The sequence below is a fragment of the Phascolarctos cinereus genome, unplaced genomic scaffold (genome assembly GCF_003287225.1).
Source record: "Phascolarctos cinereus isolate Bilbo 61053 unplaced genomic scaffold, phaCin_HiC Scaffold_726;HRSCAF=1367, whole genome shotgun sequence".
In the NCBI taxonomy this organism is placed as follows: Eukaryota; Metazoa; Chordata; class Mammalia; order Diprotodontia; family Phascolarctidae; genus Phascolarctos; species Phascolarctos cinereus.
The window spans coordinates 236,406,147-236,416,490 of record NW_027556098.1 but is presented as its reverse complement, the minus strand read 5'-3'; the positions used below and the strand labels follow the sequence as shown (position 1 = coordinate 236,416,490).

At 32.1% G+C, this 10,344-nt stretch overlaps 1 pseudogene; it reads left to right on the top strand.

The window, feature by feature from the left end:
- Nucleotides 1-871: 871 nt before the first annotated feature.
- On the top strand, nucleotides 872-1,504 carry LOC110220748 (heterogeneous nuclear ribonucleoprotein D-like pseudogene; annotated as a pseudogene).
- Nucleotides 1,505-10,344: the final 8,840 nt, after the last annotated feature.

Below are 10,344 nucleotides of genomic sequence, written 5' to 3'. Positions count from 1 at the left end.
TATCCCATTCATGAATATTTAATATTCATGTCTGTTGAGTTGTTTCCTATTTCCTTAAAGAGATCTTTGTAATTGAATTTATATCATTTTGTGGGGAGTTTTTTGGTTGATTTATCACCAGATGTTATTTTATAGTGATTGGAATAGGATTTCCTTTCTATTATTGTTTCTTGTGTTTTGTCTTTGTTTATAGAAATGCAAATGATTTTTAGGGTCTATTTTGTAGCCTGAAACATTGCTAATGCTATTTATTGTCTCATTGATTATATTTGTTGATTCCCTAGGATTTCCCAAGTTAATCATCATATCATCAGCTTCTTTTTAATCTGTGCTTATGCCATTGGCTTCTTTCTTTTTTCTAATTTCTATTTCTATCATCTCCAGAACTACATCAAATAATAATGCAGATAATGGGAATCCTTGCTTTATTCTCATAATTGTTGGAAAAGGTTCTAGTATATCCCCATTGCATAAGATTCTTGCTTTTATTTTTTATATGCATGCTTTTTGTGATATAAAAAATGTTCCTTCTATGCTTATACTTTGTAGGGTTGTTGACATAAATGAGTGTTGTACTATTTCAAAGGTTTTCATATTACTTGAGTTAATTGTGTTTTGGATGTGTTTTTTGCTTTTATTATGATTATGTTGATTGTTTTCTTAATGTAGAACCATCCTCATATCCTTGATACAAATACAACTTGTTCACAATAAATGATTTCTTCAACTAATGACTATGGTGTGTGTAATAGGATTTGATTTAAAACTTTTGAATTAATAATTATTAATGATATTTGTCTACATTTCTCCTTCATCTTCTCTTGTTTAGATATAAGAAGTGTATCAGTCAAGGTTGCAGACGTGACCTGATTTAAATCTGACTCTGTACAATACTGACCTGGTGACTCCCTCTCCCTGCCATCATCCCAAAGCTGACAGTCCTATTGCTGTAGAAGATTTGAATGAATACAGAAACACTGAGAAGTTTGACAATGCAAGAAAGAAAAAACAAGACAATGGTAAAATGTTTTTTTTTGGTGGGCAAAGGTAAGATATGATCAAGATCTCACTGAATACTTATCTCATTTTATAAAAGTTAGAGACAGTATGATTAAAACATACAGAGTTCCTGGAAGATGAAGGGGATTTGAATTTGTGTTTTTCAAAGATGCTGCTGGTGTTGATAAGGTCCTGGAAATTTAAAAAAAAAAAAAACTGGATGAAAAGTTAATAGACTTTAAAAGGACTAAAGCTTTTAAAGGAAGCCCCTTTTCCAAAAGCAATTGTCCATAGACTGAGCCCAGGTACATCTAAAAAACAAATCAAATACTATTTTGGAACATTTGGACAGATTGAGAATTATTGAAATTACCATGGATACAAAAACAAATTAAAAAAGGGAAAATGTTTTATCATACATGCAGATGAAGAACTGATAAAGAAATTCTTAGAAACCAGATAGCATCAATTTTATTCTTGGAAGTGTGGAATTAAAATTTCATAAGCTAAAGGGACAAATAAGTAGCAATTGCAACAACTGAAAGAAGAGAAAGGGTGCTCTAGCTGGTGGATGAGGTGGTATTAGAAGTGGTGGTAGAGGTCAATACCAAAAGTAGAACCAAAGATTTAATAAGTGCTATGATTACAAATTTGTAAATTAGAAAAGTACCTATGGTAGAGATCAGGCAATTATAATTATATATCATGTAATCGTATGGTGGGAATAACTATGTGAACAATGGATATGTATAAGGACAGTGATATACAGACTATAATAGTCAAAAAACCACTTATGGCAAACCATGGAAAGGGGGTGGTAATATCCAAAAGGATTACCAAAAATTACATAGGAAAATGTGAAGAAAACAGATGCAGGTGCTACAGCGACCTACCCTGCAGTATGACAACCTTGAATGGAAACTGGTCTTATACTAATCTGAGATTAGTATTTTGTAAAACACTTCTAGTATGCATGACACAATTGTGTCTAATTATGTATTATGGCTGATTTAGTTTTCTTATTTATTCCTGTTTTGCCATCTGTGTTAGGACAAATGCAGATTTTGTGTTTATGTAAATTATGTATAACTTCCTATTAAATAATCATCAGATAAATTATTTATGATTATTGAGAGAAAAGCCATATTTGCCTCACATAAGACACTCAGTTTACTGCTTTGTTTCTCATTTTTAAAGAATAATTTGTTTAGTATGGCATGGACAATTGTTCTCTAAAATTGTAGAGTATATTATCCAATGAATGCACCAGAATTAGGAATTTTTTTAATTCTTTGCATCTAATCTTATTTTTTTTTCTAAGACTGGGTTATTTAATATCTTTATTTGGTCTTTGGTTTCAATACTTTAAATTTTTGAAAACACTTTTTTTCTTTAGTGTTTTCAGTTTTGCTAGTGTATCACTGTGCATAGTAGGTTGTGAAAATTATTTTTCATTTCTTATACTTTTGTTGAATTTCATTTTTTTATTTGCTATTCTGTTGACTTACTTTTTTGCTGTCTTCTTTCTAATCAGGTTGGTTAAAGGCTTATCAATTTTATTATTCTTTTCAAAGAGCCAACCTTTATTTAGCATTTCTATATTTTGTCTTCAGTTTAATTCTTTTTTCTTTTTAACGTTTCCTATTTGGACTCATTTTAGGTTTATTTTTTTCTAATTTCTTAAAATGTGTATTCATTTCATTAATCCTCCCTTTTACTTAGTGTGTAATTATAGGGATATAATTTTTCCCTGAGAACTACTATAGCTATACCTCAGCAATTTTGGAATGTTATTTCATAATTATAATTTTCTTTTACATAATTATTAGTTTGTTTGTTTTTTTCCTTGAACTACTCATTATTTAAGACTTCATTTGTGTCCACTTATTTTATTTGTGAACCTTGAACTTATTACTATTTTTGCTACATTATGAACTCTAAAGAATGTTTATTGATTCTTCCTTTTCACATTTGCTTGCAATATGTTTCTGCCCTACTATATGCTGAGTTTTTGTAAAAGGTCCAACTGGTGCTGAGAAATATACACATTCTTTAGAAGATACAATATATTTATAATTAGTGTCTTCAGCATTTTATTCAGTGCTCTATTTTCTTTTTGCTAATCTTTCTGTTATACTTACCCAAAATTGAAAGTGAGACTCTGAAACCTACTGCCACTATTATATTGATATCTATATTTTCTTGAAGTTTTATTTTTTAATATGGTTATTGATACCTTGGATTTATTTCTCTGGATACTGTCTGTTTATAATAATTTATCATTTATCAATTATGCAATATATTTACCCTTTTTAATTTTAATTCATTTTGATATATGTTGGAAATAAGGACTTTATCATTAAAAAAACTTTAAGCAAGATTTTTCTAAGTAAACTACATTTTAATCTCAGCTGTATTTGGTTATCTTAGTGCAGAAAAAAATTGTTTTTAATTTTGTGTAATCAAAATCTTATCCATGGATCTAGTAGGCAATTTGTTCCTTAATACTTTAATGTGTAATATGGTCTTTTAAATATAACTCATGTATCAATTTGAAGCCTTTTTTGTATGTTGTATGAGGTGTTTGTCTGAAGTTCTGTCAGACTGCTGTACAATTTTCCTAGTAGTTATTGTTAGTGAACACTTACCCCATTTTTGTAGTTATTTTTAATTACTGTATCTTTCTGTCTTTCTTTCCTAGTCAAATTTGCTTCTAGGGTTTTTTTTGGTTAATGTATAAAAGTCATGTTTATTTATGGGGGCTTATCTTATATTCTTTAACTTTGCTGAAGCTTTTATAAATTTAACTTTTAATTTATTCTCTAAATAAACATAACATCATCTGTAGTGAGTGATATTTCTTTTTCCTCTTTGCTTATACCTGTTCCATCAATGTCCTTTTTTCCTTATCTTATAACACTGCCTCAAATAGTAATATTTAACCTTCATATTATTGGAAAGTCATTTATTTGTCATTAAATATAATGCTGGCTATAAGTTTTAGATGGATTTTTCTTTCCAAGTTAAGGAAAGGTTCATTTATTCCTATGTTTTCTAGTGCTTTCAACAGAAATGAGTATTGCATTTTTTCAAAAGCTTTTATTATGTATGTTGATAAAACTATATAATTTTTGTTGGTTTTTGTACACATATATATTGCTGTAGCAGTATCTTTGCTACATCTTTGCCAATACGTAATTTAAAATATTTTCATTAATGTCATTGGTGCCCTTTCTTTATTTTGACTTTCTATTCCAATTTTACATATGCTTTATGTAATATTAGAATTAATTGTTCCTGAAATAATTAGTAGAATTTTCTTCAAATTCATCTGTTTTTTCTTCTTTTTGGAAATTTGTTTTTGAATATTTTAAATCATTTTATTGAGATAGGGTTATATAAATTTTTCTCCTATCCTATTAAATTTAACATTTTATATTTTTCAAAATATTCATATATTAAATTAAAGTTTTCAGCTTTATTTATTTATATTTTGACAAAATATAAGTATATATTATATATATATATAATATATAATTATAATTGTATATAAAAATTATAATAAATTTTTGCTTCTGTGAATTCTATTTTCATTTTGTGATACTGTTAATTTAATTTTTCTTGTTTAGTCAAATTTTCTCATGCTTTATCTTTTAAAGCTTCCAATGATATTTATTCATTCAAAGTTTTTGTTACCTTTTTTGTTAATCTTTTATTTGTTTTTTCTTCATTTCATTTTGGTGTTAAAGTGGGGCATTTTAATTTATGTTTTTCAGGAGGTTTTTAGTTCTGAACCCATTTAATTTATATGTTTTTTCTTTTGTTGATGAAAGTCTTTGTGTGTATGAATTTTTCCATAATGTCTACTTTGATTGCATTCAAAAATTTTTATGTGTTGATTATTATGATTTTCCCTAAAATTGTTTCTATAATTTGTTCTTTGGCCCATGATTTTTAAAAAGATTATGTTATTTAGTATCCAATTAATTTTTAATCTTTTCCTCAATGGTCCTTTTTGAAAAGTCAGGTAGGGGCCGCTAGGTGCTGCAGTGCATAGAGCTCCAGCCCTGGAGTCAGAAGGACCTGAGTTCAAATCTGGCCTCAGACACTTGACACTTAACTAGCTGTGTGACCCTGGGCAAGTCACTTAACCCTGATTGCCTCACCAAAAAAAAAAAAAAGAAAAGAAAGAAAGAAAAGTCAGGCAGTCAGTCATAAAGTATTTTTTAAGAACTATGTTTCATACATTTTTCTAATCATTTAGGATAAAAAAAAAGGCAGCAATACAGGTCCTGCTCATCTCCTAACAGGGAAGACAATATTCAAGCAATTAAATACAGAAAAGATAAACACAGTATAAATTGGAGGCAATCTCAGAAGGAAGACCTATTATTAAGGGGTACTAGGAAAGGCCTTCAGCAAAAAGTGGGATCTGACTCAAATCTTAAAGGAATCCACAGAAGTCAAAATGTAAAGGTGAGAGTGGAGAGCATTTCAGACTGGGAACATAGCCAATGAAAATGCATGGGGTCAGGAGATGATGTGTTGTGTTTGGGGAACAATAAAGGGGGACATTGCCATGGGATGCTAGATGTAAAGTAGGTAGAGCCAAGTAAAGTTAGCAAAAACTGTAAATATAAGTGAAGAGCTTTAAACATCAAATGGAGAATTTTATTTTTAATCCTAGAGGCGATAGAAGGTCATTAGAATTTATTGAGTAAGGAGCTGGTGTTGCATGGTCATGTCTACAGTTTATGAAGATTACTTAGGCAGCTGAGTGGAAGATAAAGTGGAATGGGGAGAGAAGTGAGGTACGAAAATCAATCAGAAGGTTTTTGCACCAATCCAGGTGAGAGATTATGAGGGCCTCTACCTCACTGGTGGCCATGCAAGTGGGAAGAGAAGACATACAAAAGACATTTTGTGAAATTAGAAATGACAAGATTTAGCAATAGATTTAATATATGAGGTGATTGTAACTGAAGCGATAAGAATAACACCAAAGTAATGAGCTCAGATAACTGGATGGATAGTATTATACTGAGATGTAATAGGAAAATTTGGAAGAGAAGAGGGTTTGAAGAAGGGAAAAAGAATGAGTTATGTTTCAGACATTTTAAGTGTGAGGTGTCTGCATGACATCTAGTTTTATATGTCCAATAGCAGCTGGCAACGTGAGACTAAAGGTAAAGAACTTTATTAGGATGAGATAAATAAATCTGAGAATCATAAAGAAAGTAATTAAACCTATGGGATCTTATGAAATCATGATTTGAAAAAACCTAGAGGGAAAAGAGGAACAGAGCCTTGAGGGATACCTATGCCCTGCATGATGAAGAGCCAAAGAAGTAAATGATGATGAAGAAGCAAATGAGACTGAGAAGGAGCAGTTCTCAGTGGGCAATGGGATATTTGTGGACATGGAGTCTAGTTAGATAGCTGGGAAGTAAACTGAAGCTGAAGAACAGACCTAGATGTCATGGTTGAATGGAGCAACCACCAGTACCAGGGGAGGGGGAAGAGTGACCTTTCCTAATGAAAAGGTGAGGTCCTCTAGGGCTTGGTTTCTAAACTAGCATAGAAGCCATGGAGTAAACAGCACCAGGAAAACAATACACAATGGTAACAACAAGAATGACAACAGAAAGAAAAACAATAAAAAATCTTCCTTTTAGCATGCCAACCATATTCATACAGGACCACATTAAGCTTCTGTATTCATAACTTATTGCCTGCCCTTGCTTTCATCATCTTTACATGTCTTTTAAAAATGTTTGTCAATCAGGTTCCCATTCATTCATGTTGATTTCTTTATACAACTTCCCCCTTTTCTCTATCAATTTTTTTCTCTGTCTCTTCAGAGTTACATTCTAGAGAGCTTCAGTCCTCCTAGACTGATTTGCCCTTTAGAATTTTAGTCCACAAAATCCTACTTACCCTTTTGCTGAACCGTTTGAAATGTGCTCTATCTAAATCTCAGAGTCATGTCAGACTGTTTATATGAGTGTTTATGTTCTCATTCCATAAGATGATTTGTAAAATGGAATGGTCCCTTCCCCCTCAAAATTCCAAGCATTTCCACTCTAGCAGCCAGTTCCTTCTTGTACTTGTAATAGTCACTATGACTCAAGCATTTGGTGAAAAATTACTAAGACAAACTTGGCTGCTTCTTAAATAACAGAGAAGGCGTTATCTGTCCTATATCCAGCAAAGCACTCTATGCCAGAATCAGTAATTTTTCTTTACGTGTATTAGAGCAGTTATTAAGGGAAAACTCAAGCTTTGCAGAAAGCATATCCTCAGACTTACTAATGTTTGTAGCTTTTGGAGTGTCTCCCAGAGTTTAAAAAAATTAAATTTCTCTCACAGAATATCATGTGCTATTACCAAGGTTATTTCTCCTATAAGCAATTCAAATATGGGGGAAGCCTAGCAGAACTAGACAATTTTTTTCAATCTTTCCTTTCTGTTTATCTCTCTACTCTGATAATGATAAAATCATTCACATTAAATTAAATTCTTTTTGTTTCCATCTCATGGGATGAAATATCTCTTAATTGTGTGTGTACCATTGTGTTTGATAGTTTTATGAATTTCATATTTAGTGTAGTTTATCTCATACTAAAGATTGTAGCCATGAATTCTAATCCAAGGACATGCTGAGCTCATCACATATCAGAGCTCTACTGCTTCTATATTGGACTCCTTGAATTAAAAATGGGGGAGACTGACAAAACATTTTTCTTTTGCAGTCAGCAGAATTTTAAAAATATGACTATTAAAAAAATTATTCCTTTTGGATAGACAACTGTATTACACTTTACAAAACCTCCCATTCTGCCTTTCTATATTATTTCCCCATAGGAATAGCTCACCATTACTGGATGAAAGACATCAGATCCTGTTTCTATTGGAAATTATAAGTCAGTGAAAAAAAAGTAAATGATAAAACTAAGGTTTGCATCTCTTATACAGCCAAGAAGAAACAGATGGAAATAATATTCTGAAATTAATCCTGATGAACAAGGAGGAACTGGTTGATAAAGTGAAACCAGCAGAAATCTTGGAAGAAATGGCCATTTTAAAAATATCATAATAGTTAAGGAAAGGAACACTAGGTATTAGTATTCCTTAGACTAAAACTTAGGAAAAGAAAATGTCAAAAAGTTCCAGAAGACAATAAGAAGGATCTCACAGCCAGATTCTCAACAGATAAAGAGCCTCTAAAAAAGGACATTCACTTAGTCACAGACTCATAGAGCTAGAATGAACCTTATCTACTCCATCTGGAAGTCCTTCACTTCTACTTGAAGAGCCCAAGTAGTAAAGAACTCATTTCTTCCAGACTCTGTACTGGGGAACTCACTATCTCCTGAAGTAGTCCATTCTACTTTTGGGAAGCTTTCTTTGTTAGGGAGTTCCATTTTTCCCTTTTATTGAACTGAAAACTTTGTCTCTTTCCCTTCTACCTTTTTTATCCAGTTCTACCTTCAAGTGCCAAGTAAAACACGACTAATCTATTGAAACTTTTAAATTCTTGAAGATAGTCATTGTATCCCTCCTAAGTTTGCTTTTCTTCAGTTCCTTCAGTTGAAATTTTATTACACGTTTTTCATTCTTTCAGCACCTTTATTGCCCCTCTTTGGATATACTCCAGTTATTCAGTGTCTTTCCTAAAATGTACTGGTGGGATGTGATTTCACAAGGCACAGGAAAATCATCTCTCTTGCTCTAGACAAGATGATGCCTCTTTAATGCATCCTGATGTTTCTTTACATGCACTTAAAATTGTAGGTTTCCATGTACCACAACTAATTCATATTGAAATTATATTCCATTAAAATCCCTAGATATTTATTTCATTTTATTACTTTATTTTGATTTGTCAACAATCACTTCCATATGTTTATGAGTTTAAAATTTTTCTCCCCCTTTCTCCCCAACACCCTCCACAAGATGGTACACAATCTGAAAAAGGCTATACATTTACATTCCTTTTAAACATATTTTCACATTAGTGAAGTTGGAAGTACGATTTAAAACCAATAGGAGGTACCATCAGAAATAGGAAACAAAACTCAACAGAAGACAAATAAAAAAAGATAGTGATTCAACTTTCATAGTTATGATTACTGTGTCTTTTTCTCCACCCTTTTCTCCCCCTGTTTATGCTTTCCTTTCTCCTTTCTCCTTTTCCCCCCTCATTAGTGTTTTGCTTTTCACCACCGCCTTCTTCAGTCTCTCCTCCTTTCTATTATCCCTTTCCCTTTTCTTCCCCTTTTCCCTTACTGCTTCTTCCTTCCTTCCTATTCCCCCTCCCTTTTATTTCCACTTTTCTACCCTACTGCCTATAGGGCAAGTTAAATTTCTATACCTAACTGATTATGTTATTTCCTTCTTGAGACAAATCCGATGGGAGTAAGGTTCAAACAATGCTCACCCCCCTCCTTTCTTTCCCTTTGCTGTAATAGCATTTTCTGTCTTTTCCCGTAATATAATTTACCCATGACTGCCTCCCCCTTCTCAGTACATTTTCTAAGATCAGACCAATCCACTTACTTGGATCCATTTAACCCATTCAATTAGATTTTTTTATCATTACATCAAAGTCAACTAATATGCACCCCCTTTATGTATACTCCTTTAACATGATGTAATAACAATACAGTTCTCAAGAGTTGCAAGTGTCATCTTCCCTTGTAGGGATGTAAACAGTCCACCCTTACTAATAACATATTGTATCTTTCTGTCCCATTTACCTTTTTTATGTCTTTCTTGAATCTTGTATTGAAGATCAAATTATTTGTTTAGCTCTTCTGTTTTTATCAGGAAGGTTTTGAAGTATCCTATTTCATTGAATATCCATCTCCTCCCTTGAAGAATCATGCTCATTTTTGCAGGGTAGTTGATCCTTGGCTGCAATCCAAGGTCCTTTGCCTTACGGAATATCATGTTCTACACCCTGCTGTCTTTTAATGTAGAAGCGGCAAGGTCCTGTGTAATCCTGACTGTGTTACCTTGATATTTAAATTGTTTCTTTCTGGTGGCTTGTAGCACCTTTTCTTTCATCTGGTAATTTTGGAATTTTGCTATTATATTCCTTAGTGTTGTCAGTTTAGGATCTCTTTCAGGTTGTGAGCAGTGTATTCTTTCTATGGTTATTTCTAGGACTTCTGGGCAGTTTTCCTTTATGATTTCCTGAAAGATACTGTCCAGGCTCTTTTTTTTTTCAACATGATTTTCAGGTAGTCCAGTGATTTTTAAATTGTCTCTCCTAGATCTATTTTCCAGGTCGGTTGTTTTAATGATGAGGTATTTTATGTTTTCATCTATTTTTTTCATTTT